General features: G+C 41.4%; 1 long non-coding RNA gene across 2 annotated transcripts; it reads left to right on the top strand.

The window, feature by feature from the left end:
- The first annotated feature begins 559 nt into the window (after positions 1-559).
- On the top strand, positions 560-16,861 carry LOC149126614 (uncharacterized). Of its 2 annotated transcripts, XR_016233968.1 has the most exons (4): positions 560-1,008; positions 14,904-14,984; positions 16,182-16,253; positions 16,565-16,861. It is a non-coding gene; the product is annotated as an uncharacterized LOC149126614 (long non-coding RNA). The 2 variants fall into 2 exon arrangements; XR_016233967.1 differs by lacking the exon at positions 14,904-14,984 and having other exon boundaries at positions 568-1,008; positions 16,565-16,844.
- Positions 16,862-18,023: the final 1,162 nt, after the last annotated feature.

Genomic DNA, 18,023 nt, shown 5'->3' with positions numbered 1-18,023 from the left:
AAATAGTGGATTGTGACTGCTTATAGTGTTTGTTCTCTTCCTAAAGGAGTAAAATTATGATCTGTGAAACCCTACACCCAACTTGTTGAAGGCGTGGTGGCATGGTGTTAGAGGTTTGGCTTCCCAAATGGTTTAAAATCATGTTTCCAAGTCCTGTCTCAGGAAGGAGTTGAGCTTGTAAAGGTTTTATATGAGGGAAACCACACATTAGAACTGGAAAATTTTACAACTTACTTTACTGCTTAAAAAAAAAAAACAACTTCTGGAAACTGCATTTTCAGAGTCTAGGGGGCAGAGAAAATTCTTGCTTGCACACTTTTCAGCAACCACAGGAGAAGCTTCTCTCAGCATCTTGAACAGAGAAGTCTTTCGTGGGTAACTGTAGTGCCCTTGGGGGAATTCACAGGAATTCATGACCGCTGGGTCCATGCATCCCAGGCAGGGCCAGTCACCTCCTTTTTGGACCAGCTTGGAACAAGTGCTCCTTGCATACAGGGCTGTTAGAGTAAAGTGCTGTGGTGGTGGTGGAGCTGGAGATGACGAGATGAATCCAGTGATGAAGTGGATCTCAACCAAAGCATAGTTGGGGCCCTACTGTGTGCCAGGACTGGGCTGGACTCCAATTTGGGCAGTAACACACATATTTTATCCTCTAGGAGCTCACACACAAGTAGATAAGACAGATTAAAACACTAAAAGCAGCCAGGGTGTGGTGCCAGGGTAGTGTGGGGTTGAGTTGGAGGCAGGGAAACCTGAGAGAGGCTGAGGCTGAGCTGGATCCTTAACCAGGGGAAGATTCAGGGGAAGGGCTTTCCCTATTGAAGACATCCCGATAGCCTGGGGCTAGTTTGAGGGCCTGGAAGTAGTTCAGGATAACTAGAAGGTAAGAGGATAAGAGATGAAGCCAGGGAGAGAGGCAGAGCTTCAATACTGTGAGAACCTTTGTCCGCCAGGCGAGGAGATCTGGACACACCCTCCACATTCCACAGAGACACCAAGGAATCTTAGGTAAGACAGTGAGCGTTTGAAAATAGGTTTTGTTTCCATTTAAAAAATTTGGTTTATTTCTCCTCCGAAATTTAAGCATTCTCACTGAAGAAAAGTTGAAGGTTATAGAGAAGCAGAAAGACAAAGTGTAAAATCACCTTTAATTCCACCACACAGAGATAACCACTGCCAATTTCAGCATATTTGATAAATAACTATTTACAGGTTTCTGATCATTTTTACATAAAATATCACATTTTGATTTTATTCCGTTCTTTTCTGGATAGTTCCTTACTTTGTATTCTTTTTGTTAAAACAACTTTCAATTCTGAAATAAGTTTAGACCTAAAGAGCTGCAAAGGCTGTACAGAATCCTCCACACATTTCACACCTTACTTTCTCTCATCTCCCCATCAACATATGCCTCCCTCTACTGTATTTCCAGAGTTTTTTTTAAAGATTTATTTTTTATTTATTTGAAAGGCAGAGTTACAGAGAGGGGAAGAAAGGAGGGGAGGCAGAGAAAGAATGAGATTGAGGGAGAGAGAAAGAGAAAGAGATCGAGCTAGCACTTCCATCCCCAGGTTCACTCCCTGAATGGCTGTAACAGCCAGGGCTGGGCCAGGTAAAAGCCAGGGTCTAGGAGCTTCTTGGTTTTCCACGTGGGTGCAGGAGCCCAAGTACTTGGGCCATCTTCCGCTGCTTTCCCAGGCACATTAGCAGGGAGCTGGATCGGAAGGGGAGCAGCCAGATCTGAACTGGCACCCATATGGGATGCTGGCACTGCAGGCAGAGGCTTAACCTGCTATGCCACAGCACCAGCTGGTCCACAGAGATTCTAAAAAAACCACTAGCTGAAAATCTGATCTATGGTGCTGTGAGTTCATGGACATTGCCTACCGGAAACACACATTTACTTGAGCAAAGGTCCCCTGGAGTCACATTCTGGAGCCAAGCAGCTTGCTAGACAGTGAGGGGCTCCGGAGCAGCTGGGACTTTCAGATGCTGCAGCTTAGCCTGCATGTGGGAGCAGCTGAGAGCATGACTTTCACATTCATACTCCCTTACGTGGTTGTGGCAAGGCCATCAACAGGTGTTTCTCCTTATGTTTGTTGAAAAGTCATAAAACTGAGTTTCTCTGTAATCTTGACCAGTTTTAACCCTGAGTCTGATCCAACACTGGTGGACATTGTTCAAAGCCAATACTGAATGATTTATATTCAGTTCTAAAGTCCTGTGTTAAATCATGTGGTACTCACAGACTGTCCAAGGGATACATGATGTACTGGGCAAAGTAACCACTAATGATAGAGACAAATTATTTCCAAGGGACTGGTGCTGTGGCCCAGCAGGTTAACGCCCTTGCCTGAAGCGCCGACATCCCATATGGGCACCGGTTTGAGACCTGGCTGCTCCATTTCCGATCCAGCTCTCTGCTATGGCTGGGGAAAGCAGTAGAAGATGGCCCAAGACCTTGGGCCCCTGCACCCATGTGGGAGACTCTGAGGAAGCTCCTGGCTCCTGGCTTCGGATCAGCGCAGCTCTGGCCATTGTGGCCAACTGGGGAGTGAACCAGTGGATGGAAAACTCCCTCTCTCTCTCTCTGTCCCTCTCCTTCTCTCTCTGTGTAACTCAGACTTTCAAATAAATAAATAAATCTTTAAAAAAAATTATTCCCAAGAGTCAGTTGTAGGCCCTTTGCTTTTTCCTTTTTACCATCTGATGTGTTATTTTCCCTTTTTAAGCATCTTAGCACTTATATATACTCTTGGGCCATTTTATGTTCTGCCATTTGGGCTTGTGTATGCCTCTGTGTATTTCTTATTATACTGTACACTGCTTGCATGAAAGACTGTATCTTCCCCCTTTTTTGCATATTTCACAATGTGGAGCACAGCATCTTGCTGGTTCATATTATATGAATTTTTGTCCATTTGAATTTATTAATTCCCTACACTCTTTTCCTTGGCGGAATCTTGGAAGCTCACAGCTTTAAGTAATATGTTTTAGTATGCAAATTCTGTTAGGCATCTCCAGCTGCTTCCTAAATGGTTCTACTTCAATCACTGACATTCATTGTGAATTCCGAAGGGTTAATATTGAAATCATCCCCTTCTATGCCTCCTTCTATTGTGAGATGAATTTTGTCCTCCCAAATTCATGTGGTGAAGTCCTAACGCTTAGAAGCTCAGAATCTGACTGTATGTGGTGACAGCATCTTTAAAGGAAATTAAGATCAAAGAAGTCATATTGGGTGGCTCTAATCCAATATGACCGGCTATCCTTATGAGAAGAGGGAATTAGGAAGCGGATACCCACAAAGGGAAGACTGTTGTCTGGAATCTAGGGAGAAAGGACTTGAAAAGGAGCCAACCCTATGGACATCTTGATTTTGACTTCTGGCCTCCAGAACCGTGAGAAAATTAATTTGTGTTATGGCGGCCTAAGCTGGTGAATATATTTCCTTTTTTTTTTTTTAACATGAATTATTAAATGGCTTTGCTATTGCACTCCACCTTTCAAAGTCACTTACCAGAATTCTCTTGCAAATAAATAATTCCAGGCCTATTTTCCAACACTGTCAATTCCTGTCATCATCACTAAATATTTGTTTTGCCTTCTTTTCCCCCACTTATTGGTGTTGCTGTGACTCTAGCTCATTTAGATTTTGAATCTTATTTCATTGCTTCAACATGATTTCCTTCCACATAGTTTGTATACAGATCTCAGTATCTAATTTCTCTTTTATGATACACTCCCACATGTACTCTGAGTGCCCATATACAGAATGATCGAGAACTTGACCATGTCTTTGCCCATTTTATTGCCTTTGCTGGGAGTAGCCTTTCTTCTCTTCTCCAGGACCTAGTCATTTGTGGATCCGGACATACAACTACATGCCTTCTTGCTGACCTCTCATCTGACCTACGCTTCTCACGTTGGCATATGTCCTCACATCACTCTCTTTGCTCTGTTCCTACACCAGTAACCCTTTAAATATTAAATTATGACTGAATATCCCTATACTCAGAGTACTTCTCCATATAGCATACCATATATGTAGGTTACTATTGACGTACAATTAGAGTTTTTGAGTAGTCTCAGTCTTTGACTAGCCTAGTGACTTTTGGAGAGTCCTATACATTTTTTTTTTTTTTTGACAGAGTGGACAGTGAGAGAGAGAGACAGAGAGAAAGGTTTTCCTTTTGCCGTTGGTTCACCCTCCAATGGCCGCCGCGCTGATCCGATGGCAGGAGCCAGGTGCTTCTCCTGATCTCCCATGGGGTGCAGGGCCCAAGTACTTGGGCCATCCTCCACTGCACTCCCGGGCCACAGCAGAGAGCTGGCCTGGAAGAGGAGCAACTGGGACAGAATCCAGCGCCCCGACCGGGACTAGAACCTGGTGTGCTGGCGCCGCAAGCCGGAGGATTAGCCTAGTGAGCCGTGGCGCCAGCCGAGAGTCCTATACATTTTATCAGTTCAGTTACAAGGTGAAGATAATAATATTTAATTTTGTTTACATATTACAAAGAAAATAGCTTAAGTATGTGAAATATTTGTGAGCCATTAAGAAAGCTGTATTTGGTAATGTTTGTTTTGTTTAGCCTCAACTTCTCAAGCTGTCTCTGTTGCCACTGGTCCTGTCTACTTAAGTACCTGGTTTACTGTTTGAGAACCCAAATTGTGAGTCATATTTTTTCTGACTCCTGCAGCACCTAGTGGTTTTGAAATATTAAATTTTTTTAAAGCTAATCCCTAAAATCACAGTAGTTGGAAAACTTTACAAGTAGGTGATTGTTCAGTCTACTTGGCACGAGATGGTTCCGGCTCAGTGTTGTTACCCCAGCATTGTTATTATACCACTGCCTCTCACTCTCTGACCTGTGCTTATATGGACAATAAATGACAGCGCTTCCCTTTTTAGCAGTGACCCCACTTAAACTGAACTGTGATAGTTTGTTTCACAAAGATAAAATGGATGTAAGACAAACTTTTTCCAAAGGGAAGAAAAGCAAGAAGGTAAGGAAAGAGAATTAAGTCTGAAAGGGTTCTACTTGGGAGACTGTTTCAGCTAATGGAAATCATAAAGTCTGTGAATAAATTTATGTCTCTAAATGTTTGGATGTCAGATAAGACAAACCAGCTGTACTTCACTGCAATATTGCCAAGTTTAGACTTTGAGTTTGACCTTTGGCAAAAGTCAAACTTTTGGATGCTGTATAGTCCTAAGAGCTATTAATCAAACTGTTAAAATGTGCTATTAAAGATGCAGTGTATATTTTGATTTTAAATATTTTTCATTTCTTTTTAATTAAGTAATACATGTATGTAGTCTTGCATCTAGTCCAAATTATATTAGACATATAGATTAAAAACAACTTTCTGGCCAGTGCCATGGCTCAATAGGCTAATCTTCCACCTGCGGCGCTGGCACACCTGGTTGTAGTCCCGGTTGGGGTGCCAGATTCTGTACCGGTTGCCCCTCTTCCAGGCCAGCTCTCTGCTGTGGCCCAGGAAGGCAGTGGAGGATGACCCGAGTGCTTGGGCCCTGCACCTGGATGGGAGACTGGGAGAGGCACCTGGCTCCTGGCTTTGGATCAGGCGGTGCGCCGGCCACAGTGGCCATTTGGGGGGTGAACCAACTGCAAAGGAAGACCTTTCTCTCTGTCTCTCTCACTGTCCACTCTGCCTGTCAAAAAACAAAAACAAAAACAAAACGAAACAAAAAAAAACAACTTTCTCCCTCTATCATCTTCCTCCCTTCATCCTATTTTGCTTTTTCACATGTAAAACTATTTTAGCCAAAAGCAATGCAAAATAAAAATTGAGTATGAATAAATTATAAATACTAAAGCATTCTATAAAAATAACAAATCAGTAATTTTTAATAAATTACTTCAATATTTCTGGAAGAAAATTTGGCAAATACTTTAAAATGCTAAACATATATATTGAACACAGTAATTTCAATTTAAAGAAATAATTGGGCAGGCCGGCACCACAGCTCACTAGGCTAATCCTCCGCCTTGCGGCACTGGCACACCGGGTTCTAGTCCCGGTCGGGGCGCCAGATTCTGTCCCGGTTGCCCCTCTTCCAGGCCAGCTCTCTGCTGTGGCCAGGGAGTACAGTGGAGGATGGCCCAAGTGCTTGGGCCCTGCACCCCATGGGAGATCAGGATAAGTACCTGGCTCCTGCCTTCGGATCAGCGCGGTGCGCCGGCTGCAGCGCGCCGGCCGCAGTGGCCATTTGGGGGGTGAACCAACGGAAAAAGGAAGACCTTTCTCTGTGTCTCTCTCACTGTCCACTCTGCCTGTCAAAAAAAAAAAAAAAAAAAAAAAAAAAAAAAAAAAAAAGAAAAAAAAGAAAAAAAAGAAAAAAGAAATAATTGGGCAAGAATAGAAAGGTATATATATCTAAGGATATTAATTGCAATGTAGTTTATAATAATGAAAATGTGGGCACAACTTAAGGTCTCATTAATAAGAAATTTTTTTTATTAGACAGGCAGAGTTAGAGAGAGACAGAGAGAGACAGAGACAGAGAGAAAGGTCTTCCTTCCATTGATTCACCCCCCAAATGGCTGCCATGGCCGGCATGCTGCGCTGATCAGGAGCCAGGTGCTTTTCCTGACTCCCATGCAGGTGCAGGCACCCAAGCACCTGGGCCATCCTCCACTGCCCTCCCAGGCCACAGCAGAGAGCTGAACTGGAAGAGGGGCAGCCGGGACTAGAACCTGGCGCCCATATGGAATGCCGGCGCTGCAGGCGAAGGATTAACCAAATGAGCCACAGTGCTGGCCCCAATAAGAAATTATTAAAATATATTATGGTACAGTCATACAATGGAATACTATGGAACCGTTAAAAGTGGTAACTGAATGCTATACTTATTAATATTGAAAGAAGTCCATAGTGTGTCACTAAGTGAACAAAAACCAAGTCAAAACAGTTTATATATGAATGTATATAGATATAGATATGTACATTATTATATATGTAAGCACATATGTAAATATATATAAATAAACCTTAAGCATTTGTGTATATCTGTTAAAATACATGGATAGAAAATTTTAAAATGTTAATAGTGGTTATTTTTCTGCGATTGAATATTCAGATTTTTAACTTACCTTATCATATTTAACCAACCTTATTTATTTATTTTTTAAATGTAAGAGTCATAAATATAAAAAAAGAAACAAATCTATAACTTTATTTTTATCATAAAGATATATTACTTTTATAATCAAAGAGAGAAAACTTGATTTTTTTAATTAGTATAATTCCAGTTTTTAAACTTGGTAACGTAACTAACTCAAGAGTTTTGCTTCATTTTTCTCCTAGCTATTATGGGAAAATGTTATCAACATTTTTGGTGCTAATAACTCTTTTTTAAAATTTTTTAAAAATTTATTTGACAGGTAGTTATAGACAGTGAGAGTGAAAGACAGAGAGAAAGGTCTTCCTTCCATTGGTTCACTCCTCAAATGGCCACTACAACCAGAACTAAGCCAATCCGAAGCCAGGAGCCAGGTGCTTCCTCCTGGTCTCTCATATGGGTGTAGGGGCCCAAGCTCTTGGGTCATCCTTACTGCCTTCCCGGGCCACAGCAGAGAGCTGGACTGGAAGAGGAGCAACCAGGACTAGAACCGGCGGCCATATGGGATGCCAGCGCCGCAGGCGGAGGACTAACCAAGTGAGCCACAGCACTGGGCCCACTAATAACTCTTTCTATATATTAAATACTTCTGTATACACAAGGAAAATGATCTTTTATCAACAGGAGTTGGATTTTATAAAAATAACATTTTATAAAACTGTTTTATAAAAATAACAGTTCAGCTGGATAATCTCTGACTCAGTGCCTAGTGGTTCAGCTAGGAACAAACCACCACATTTTTTTGTTTAAAAAAGAAAAAAGATTTATTGGGGCTGGCAAATGTGGTGTAGCAGGTAAAGCACTACCACCTGCAATGCTGGCTGCTCCACTTTCTGATCCAGCTCCCTGCTGGTGACCTGGGAAAAGCAGCAGAAGATGACTCAAGTGCTTAGGCCCCTGCCATGCATGTGGGAGACCTGGAGGAGGCGCCTGGCTCCTGGCTCCTAGCTTTGGCCTGGCTCAGCCCTTGCTGTTTCGGCTAATTGGGAAATGAATCAGTGGATGGAAGATATTTCTCTCTTCGTCTCTGTCTCTGTCTCTGTGTGTAACTTTATTATTTTTTTTAAAGATCTATTTATTTTTTTGAAAGGCAAGGCAGAGTTACAGAAAGGAAGAGGCAGAGGCAAAGAGAGAGAGGTCTTCCATCCACTGGTTCACACCCCGAATGGTTGCTGCGGCTGGAGCAACAAGTCAGGAGCTGTCGATCTGAAGCCACAAGTCAGGAGCTTCTTCCAGGTCTCCCATGCGGGTACAGGGACCCAAGGACTTGGGTCATCTTCTACTGTTTTCCCAGGCCATCCTAGAGAGCCGGATTGGAAGTGGAGCAGCCCGTATGGGATGCCAGCACTGCAGGCGGCAGCTTTACCCCCTGTGCCACAGTGCCGGCCCCTCTGACTTTCAAATAAATAAGTAAATATCAAAAAAGAAAATACTTACTTTATTTATATGAAAGACATAGTTACAGAGAGAGCAAGGGAGAGATGGAGATCTTCCCTCTGTTGGTTTATTCCCCAGATGGTCCCAACAGCCAGGACTGGGCACCTAGGACTGGGACCTAGGATTGGCACTCGGATATGGGATGTGAGTGACCCACACAGTGGCTTAGCCCACTTCCCCACAGTGTTTACCCCTGAGGGCCAAATCTTAATTTCCAGTTGCCTGATGGTCATCTCTATGTCCACGCTAACTCATTTTTTTTTGACAGGCAGAGTTAGACAGTGAGAGAGTGAGAGAGAGAAAGACAGAGAGAGAAAGGTCTTCCTTTTCCATTGGTCTGCCCCCAAAATGGCCACTACGGCCCCCATCCAAAGCCAGGAGCCAGGTGCTTCCTCCTGGTCTCCCATGTGAGTGCAGGGCCCAAGCACTTGGGCCATCTTCCACTGCACTCCCGGGCCACAGCAGAGAGCTGGCCTGGAAGAGGAGCAACCGGGACAGAATCTGGCGCCCCAACTGGGACTAGAACCTGGGGTGCCGGCGCCACAGGTGGAGGATGAGCCTAGTGAGCTGCGGCGCCAGCCTCATGCTAACCCATTTTCAAGACTGAATGCATCATCTTCTTTCTGCAAATCTGCCACCAATTCCTTGGTTCTCCTACATATGTAAGAGGAAAATCATGCTCTCCAAACTCAGATTGAAAGACCTCTGAATTTGGATGGAAAGTATAAAGGAATAGGAACAGAAAAAATAGTGAAGGGACAGTGACACTACTGTGACTTTTGAAACCATATTCGGGAGAGGCATAAGCAACTGCTTGGAATATCCCCATACCCAAGTGCCCAAATTTAAATTCTGACTCTGTTTCTGATTCCAGCTTCCTATTAATGTGTACTCTATGAGGCAATAGGCAATTGCTCAAGTAGATGGGTTCCTGCCACCTACACAGATGGCCTGGATTGAGTTCCTGGATCCTGGCTTTGGGCTGGCCCAGTACTGTCTGTTGTGGGCATTAGGGAGTAAACTTATGGATGGGTGATCTCTGTTTGCCTTTTAAATAAAATATATTAATTAAAAATTTTTAATTAACCTTAAAAAACACATTAGTTTTGTATACATTCAGCAAGTAATTAAAAAGAGCAGAGATGGGCAGGGGGCCTGAAATGAAATATTAACAGTAAAAAAATTAACTGCATTGCAGGTGAATAACAACCATACTGACGGATGTGGAGAAAAAAAGAACTAACCTAAATAACTCTGGAAAACAGTATTTTCACTACATGCTCTAAGGCTAGTGGGTAACATGAGTTGTATACAAATAGAAATGCACATAACAAATATTGCACCCTCCTTGTTTTTACAGGGGTATTGGGATGACAAGTCTGAATCTATTTTTTATTTTTTTTAAAATTTATTTGAAAGGGTTACTGGGGCAGCGGTGGGTGGAGGTGGGAGAGGAGAGACAGAAAAAGAGAGAGAGAGGGGAGAGATCTTCCATCTGCTGGTTTACTCCTCAAATGGCTGTAACATCTGGGGCTGGGCCAGGCTGAATCCAGGAGCCAGGTGTTTTTCCTGGTCTCCCATGGGGTGCAGGGCCCAAGCACTTGGGCCATCCTCCACTGCACTCCCAGGCCACAGCAGAGAGCTGGCCTGGAAGAGGGGCAACTGGGACAGAATCCAGCGCCCTGACCGGGACTAGAACCTGGTGTGCCGGTGCCACAAGGCGGAGGATTAGCCTAATGAGCCACGGCGCTGGCCCATGTAACTCTGTCTTTCACATAAATCTTTGAAAAAATTAAAATAAGTAAAAATTAAAAATAAAGTAAAATAAAAATCAATGAGAAGAAAGGGAGAGAGGTAGATTGAACATATATATTATAATATAAATATATACATAGAGTGAGGGAGTGGTGGTGGTAGTATGTGTAGATATAGAACATTTTCTAGTCTATATGCAGAGAGGATCTAGAATCAGTGGTACCACAGCAGAAATGAGCACACCTAGTAAAATCCCATTCTCCCATGAAATGAACCAGATCTCTTAGAGAAGTGCTTAATAACAACACTGGGGAAGGAAAAATGGAAGATGAGTCTTCAACATCTTGTGTTATCAAAAAAGTAAGAAAGTGCTCAAAAAAAAAAAAAATCAATGGGGACATGTCAAGAGGACACAGGAACCACCTTAGGGGATTCCCAATGGTGAAATCTGACATAATTTAAGCAAAACAATAAGAATTGTAATGGATTGTGATCTATAGAATGAAATATATAACAATAAGTTCATATTGATATAATAAGTAATTGAATAAAGAAGTAAATGGGAGAAGGGGACACTTTTTCTTACAGTAGTATTCCAATTTGAATAGAATAATTGATGAAAATAGAAAAATTAATCTTGTAGCAAGCATTGTACTAATAATTGCTTCAGACAAGAATCCTTGGTGGATGCTAGAAGTAGTGGCAAAAATATGATGAGGAATAGGATATTTATATGGTCTTAAACATGTACCTCCAAGGTCCTTGATAATTGCAAAGAGAAAGACAGTATTTTTTCAGTAGAGAAACCTAGCAGATGCTGTCATAAGCAAGTTGGTAAAAGTTGTTATTACCAGTCATGATACATAGCAGCCTCATATAGCTCCTCATACAGTGTACCGAGAAGCACACAACATCTCCTGGAAGGAAGTAGTCTTGTAAAAAACACACGACCTGAGCCTGCTCATGAGGAAACCCGGGCAGCCTACAGAATAACTGCTAGTACTGTGTGAAATATCAAGGACGTAAAAGGACCATGGAAAGCACAGGAAATGTCCCACATAAAGGAGACCAAGGAACAATAACAACGAATGTGGAACCCTCGATCAGAAAAAAAAAATCAGTGGGGCAATGTCTTTGAGGACTGATGAAGACTAACAGGAAATTTTTGGTATACTTTTCAGTTTTTGATATGCCTAAAATTACTTCAAAGTGAAAAAAGTAAAACGCACAAAATATGAGATATCAGTTTCAAATATATATCAATTTTCGGGCTTGTATTCTGGGTTTAGGGCACAGCAAGACCAAAGATGCAGAGTGGAAGGTCCTGGGTGGTTTGAGGAACACGCAAGGTGACAAGGGAGATGACCATGGAAAGCAGTGCCGTGGTCAAATGTGTATGCGAGGGGGTTAAATGTCACACTGGAGAACAAAGCTTTCATAGCCACAAAATTGCATGAAAGTCGTGGGTTCTCCTTCATTCCTGTCTCTCCTTGAGTTATGAGAAGCATTTACTTCCTTTAAGCAGTAAAAATTGCTGTTTTAAATTATTTTCATTTGTGCAAGATGACTGTCGAAGCCAAACAAATCTGATACAGAAAAATAAAATAATATAAAGAAAAACTGCGTTTTAGAGTAGAGCACAGGTATAGCAAAAAAACAAAAACCAAACCAAACCTAAGTCATTTTGAGTCTTCATCCTCCTCCCTGTGTCCTTTCCCTTCTCCACCCTATTCTCCCATCTCCCATTTGCCAGTAGCCCTGATGTTTCCCTCTTTACACTATTTCTGGCTTGGGGATGGAGTCAGAAGGCATGGGTTTGCATCCTCCCTTTGTACTTACTAGCCGTATGTGGATGATTCTCTCTATGCCTGAGTTCATTCTCTCTCTCTCTCTCTCTCTCTCTCTCTCTCTCTGTGTGTGTGTGTGTGTGTGTCTGTGTGTGTTTGGGAAAGGGAGGGGAGGGGAGGAGAGGGAATTATAATGAGATAATGAAATCCTTTATATATTGAAAGGTAATATAGAAATGCTAACTTTTTAAAATGAACTTTTAATTTCAGAATAGCTTAAAATCTATAAAACAAAAATAGCAAAGTAGTACAAGACTTTAGAGTCTTAAGGAAATGTAACTGCAGTAGTGTGTGTTTTTGATTTTGCACTATTCAGGATACTTTGGGTATATTTGAGTCAAGGAAAATGAAAATTAATGAAAAAAGTTTTGTGTCACTAGAGATAGTTAGAATCCTTCTATTAGATGACTACAGATAGAATTCCAACTCTAATATTCATTTTATAAAAGCATCAAGAAAATAAGGACCTGAATTATCTAGTGGATATTCCTCACCAGTACTAGAAAGAGAACACAGAACACAGTCTTCCTGCTGATGGGTCAAGAAGAGTCATTTGTACATTCAAATGAAAAATGTGAATTTAAATTATGCACCAATTATTTCATAAATGCAATAAATGTTCATTGCTCTTTATGTGATAGAATTATAAAACTTCATCTATTTAAGATATCTGAACAAGCCCTCAAGTAACTCTGACCTGTTCAACCTCTATTATAGAATGTCCTAAAGAGACCTTCTATAGGACCTTCCAGACACAGGATTATACCAAGGTGAAACACATGTGTGATAAAGACTAACACTCTTTGACCTACTAGGGAATTGAGGCAAAAATCAGAATTCGCATTATTAAGAGGTAACAATTGAAAGATAAACAAGTACTTCTTTTTCTTTTAGTAGACCTCTAACTTTCTGAATCAGTGAACATGAAATATGTTTTACAAAACAATTTATTTACAACAAAATTGGTAATTTGAAAACACTTTTACATACACACACACACACACACACATATATATGTTCCCTGGCCCCATCAATTGATAGGTTTTATTTAGGCTTTAACCTGTGTCACTCCTCCGCGGGCTCGCGGGAGAATGACACCGGACCGGATGCTGTTGTTTAAGTGAATGACTCTGCGTTGTGCGCTCAAGTTTGCTCCTGTGCTAACTGCATTCTTTTCACTTTTTTTTTTTTTTTTTTTTTTTTTTTTTTTTTTTGACAGGCAGAGTGGACAGTGAGAGAGAGAGACAGAGAGAAAGGTCTTCCTTTTGCCGTTGGTTCACCCTCCAATGGCCGCCGCGCTGATCCGATGGCAGGAGCCAGGAGCCAGGTACTTCTCCTGGTCTCCCATGGGGTGCAGGGCCCAAGTACTCAGGCCATCCTCCACTGCCCTCCCAGGCCACAGCAGAGAGCTAGACTGGAAGAGGAGCAACTAGGACAGAATCCGGAGCCCCTACCGGGACTAGAACCTGGTGTGCCGGCGCCGCTAGGTGGAGGATTAGCCTAGTGAGCCGCGGCGCTGGCTCCCCTAACTGCATTCTAACCGTATTCCACTTGGTGTGTGTCCGCATTCTTGTTATTCTTTCTGCACGTGGTGTGAGATGTCTGCGGTGCCTCGCGGCGCATAAGCGAATCCCCCGCGCCGCGAGTCCTCTCCCACCAATCTGTGCTCTGCTGCCCACGTGCTGAGCACGCTGTTCTCCTCCAATCAGAGGTTGGGTCAGCTCCTGCAACTCATTAGTCAAACTGATGAAGCAGCCGAAGCCGCCGTGTAGAACTTGTTTACTCCCTCTCAGCGCCATGTTGTGGGAGCTGGGCCCTGCTCCCCACAAACCTGTGTTATCTTGATGAATAATTCTCAAATATTACAATATTGTAAAATGGAAAAATCTGGGGCCAGTGCTGTGGCATAGTGTGTAAAGCTACTGTCTGCAGTGCCAGCATTCCATATGTGTGCTGGTTCAAGTCCCAGCTGCTCCATTTCTGATCCACTCTCTGCTTCAGCCTGGAAAGCAGTAGAAGATGGCCCAAGTGCTTGAGCCTCTGCACCCCTGTGGGAGACCTGGAAGAAACTTCTGGCTCCTGGCTTTGGACCAGCCCAGCTCTGGCCATTGTGGCCATCTGGGGAGTGAACCAGCAGATGGAAGACTTCTCTCTCTCTCTCTCTGCCTCTGCCTCTCTTTAACTCTCTGCCTTTCAAATAAATAAATAATCTTTAAAAGAAACCTAAAAATTGATTAAACTGACATAAAATTTTCAAATTAATACTATAAAGCAAATAGCCCTTCTCTACCAGTTCATAAGAAGAAGTACATTTTTTACAGAAAAAAATATGGACAGACATACTATCAGAATGAAAAAATAACCCTGCCCAACCTTGCATTGGCTTACATTCCCACATCACATGAGCCTTCTTTTTCTCATTTTTGCTGCAGACTGCCCACAAAGAAGAAATGCTTCTAGCACTGGTGTTTGTGCATCATTGTCCTAGACTAAAATATTCAAGGGCATAACTTCCTGAGCTCTTTGTATCCTATCTTGGCTTATCCCATGCTTGGCATCTGCTATGTTTGTCGCCTCCAAGATGTACAGCGGTATTTAGTTGCCAGGGTGATGGTGGTGGGCAGTGAGACCTTTACAGGTGTTTAATGGACTAAAGCCGTTATTGTGGGAGTGGGTTTCCTCCATTGTCTCTCTCTTTTTCCCTCTCTCCTTCCCAGCATCCTCCACATTACAACTCATCAAGAAGTCCCTTGTCAGATGCCAGCACCTCGATGTTAGATTTCCCAGCCTCCAGAACTGTGAGCCAATGAATTTGTGTTCATTATAAACTACTCTAATATCATACATTCTGTTGTAGCAGCACAAAACAGACTAAAATGGCATATAACACATTTTTGTTAAATGAAATCAATAAATGAATGGATCGATAAACATTTCTCTTTGAGTCCAATGAAGAATTGACCCTGAATCTTTATAATTAAACTCAGGAGCTGTGGGAGACAGAAGATGAGCCAGGATATTCTTACACTTCAATAGCTCAGGATCTATTTTCCACTTCTCCTCTCCCATGGTCTTTGATTTATATTCAGTGATCTTACCCAAACCATGAGTACTTTTAAAGGAACAGCAGAATGTTGGAGAGATGTTCAGTTTCTGCCCAAGATCAAAGGGGTTTGGTTTATTTTGTAGTCAGTGAAGGTGGTCATACAACATGTACGCATTTATCTTCTGCTAAGCTTTGCTTGGCAAATCCATGGAAATTTTAGTGTCCATTCTCTGCCTGGGGGCTGGAGGGAGGGAGATGGAACAGAACCTTCCCTGACCCTGCCACCTCATTTATCATGCTGTTCATCCTAATAATTTATATATGAGATTATTTACTGAATTATTATCACAATTTCAAATGAAATTTACAATACAGGAGGGACAAATTTTGACGTTTCAACCAACGTGGACTTTCCTTGCATCAGGAGCCAAGTCCTACAGATGCTTCCTGGACTTGGGCCTTATTTTTCCTGCCCTTCAATTTGCATCTGTACTTTTCCCATCCTCACAAATAAAAAATAAATAAATAAATCTGCAGCTTCAAATATCTTGTTTCAGCAACATCAGCCCCTCTTGAGAAACTTCCACCCCTTTGAAAGGTGGATGTACTTGACCTCTATTGCTGTCCTAGTATGTGTGTGTGTGTGTGTGTGTGTATTGGGCAGTCTGAGCACTGAGCAATGGATGTGCTTCAGTCCCTAGAGTGTGGCCTCATGTGTTTCTTCAAGTTTAAATTCAAACTTTTCAATTATTAAGAGTAATGAAGTATTGATTTCTTTATTAGTAGACTTAATAAATGAGCACATTCCTCAACTACAACCATTCATCTCTCCGAGAAGTCTTAATTTAACTCAGATCACTGTTTTTCCTACCAGCATTGTTCAGGTTCTGCCATGTCAAGCACTAGTCCCCCTGCCTATGCTGACATCCATTTATTTGGTTCTTTCCAGCTTTGCCCCAAGGGAAGCAGTAGCGTGGAAGAGGACCCTTTCCTGGCTGCTCTCTGCCTCTCCTTGCACAAGGTACTGATCTTTATTGAAGTGTAAGTGTCTTGATTCAAAGAGCTTCCCTCATCAAAACTGAGTGGGAAGGGTTGCCAGTCGCAATTGCTATCCTACTGTTGGTGTGGGTGTGACAGAGGGGATTTTGGACAAATAATTGTCTGTTTTTAGACGGAACATAATACTTCAGTCACTTTTTGTGTGTAAAGACCTTTGTTGAAAAAAACAGAAGATCTGACTACACTATACATAGGATACTGTGGACTTAGTACTTTGTATGGATAGGGTCCTTTCTCTTCTGAATTTGATTACCCTTTCCCCACTCTTTAAAGACTGCTGCCAGAGCTGAAACTCAGGTTGGCCTGAGCACATATTATTGTCAGGCATGTCTTCAGAATGGCAGAAATAGCCCTGGAACCTTCTCACCTGATGATTTGAAGTGACTAGTCTTAAGGAAAGAGTGGAGAAAGCCTGACAAGTCACAGCCTGATTTCCTCACATGAGCACTACTCAGGATGGGATGAAGACTGAATCCCAATGCAGGTGCGGTTAGTTTTGGCTTTTTGTTGTCTCCATGGCATGCCCTCAGGACAGAGACATTGGAAGACATTCTCAGTTATGGGCAGGGAGCTCCACGGCTAAGACAGAACTTTTGATCTCACCCTTATGGGTCACATGATTCTTGTTTCCAAATTTGAAATGGTTTCACTTCCAAATTTGAGCCACCAAATCTGAAACATTGCCTTACCTGGGCCTTTTAGGCTGAGAATAACAAACAGTTTAAATACAAACATGTGAATATATATGAATATATATGTAAATTATTCCATGTTACTTAACTCTTGAATCTTAAGTACTCCACTTAAGTACACACTGGAATACTTAGCAAATGTTTTTTATTTCTCAGCTTTTTCCCCAGTATTTTCCTCTGTGTTTCCTTGATTTCAAGATAGCTGTTGAATTTGTTAGTATAATAAAAATCTTATGTCTAACAGTGATATGAAGATTCTTGCTTGGTTATCTATAAATAGTTAAGAGATATGTCTTAACTATGATGGTACTGTGTTCATTTTTCAAAAGCACAATTACTAAAGCATATTTTTCTTCCTTAATATTTTATATCTCTATTAGGGTTAATGGATGTTCTAAACAACTGTGAACCACTTGGAAGAGTGCTTTTAAAGAACAACATTGTTTATTCTACACAGAATAAACACTCCAAAGTCTTGGTACTTCTATCCCTAAACCAGTGCTTTGTTTAAAGAACTCAGTCAAAAAAATCCCAGTAATTCAAATAAAATAATTTTTGAAAAAGAAAGTAATAATAGATTTTTAAAAGAAGATACTTTAATAAAATGTATACATTTATCAAGTGGCATTTTAAGTTACTCTATAGAATTTATTCAGTAAATATTATTATAAATCAAAAAGTTTACTGTTAATCTATTTTATTTTTAGACTGGTAATTCTCCAACTTCAGTACTGTAGGGTTCTTAAAGAGAGAGAAGAAAATTATTGATGTTACCCAGAGTTGATATATACATCATTCTTATGTAATTGTTGTTTTATGATAGTAAAATAACAGCTAAATGTGTTTATTTATTCAATACAATAAAATTATAAAAGTAATACACAACAAATGGTATTAACTAAATTTACTGGAAGACATTTTGGTGAAATTGAAGAGCATAGGTTGAGTTAAATAATAGAAAAATTTAGTCACTTTTTACTTAATATTTTTAATTCTGAGTGCAGTGGGTTATTATTTGAGTCATTGTCATTACTATAACT

Source organism: Oryctolagus cuniculus, chromosome 5, assembly GCF_051225735.1.
Source record: "Oryctolagus cuniculus isolate XC-2025 breed Fujian yellow rabbit chromosome 5, ASM5122573v1, whole genome shotgun sequence".
Lineage (NCBI taxonomy): Eukaryota > Metazoa > Chordata > Mammalia > Lagomorpha > Leporidae > Oryctolagus > Oryctolagus cuniculus.
This window is presented reverse-complemented; position numbering and strand designations above follow the sequence as displayed.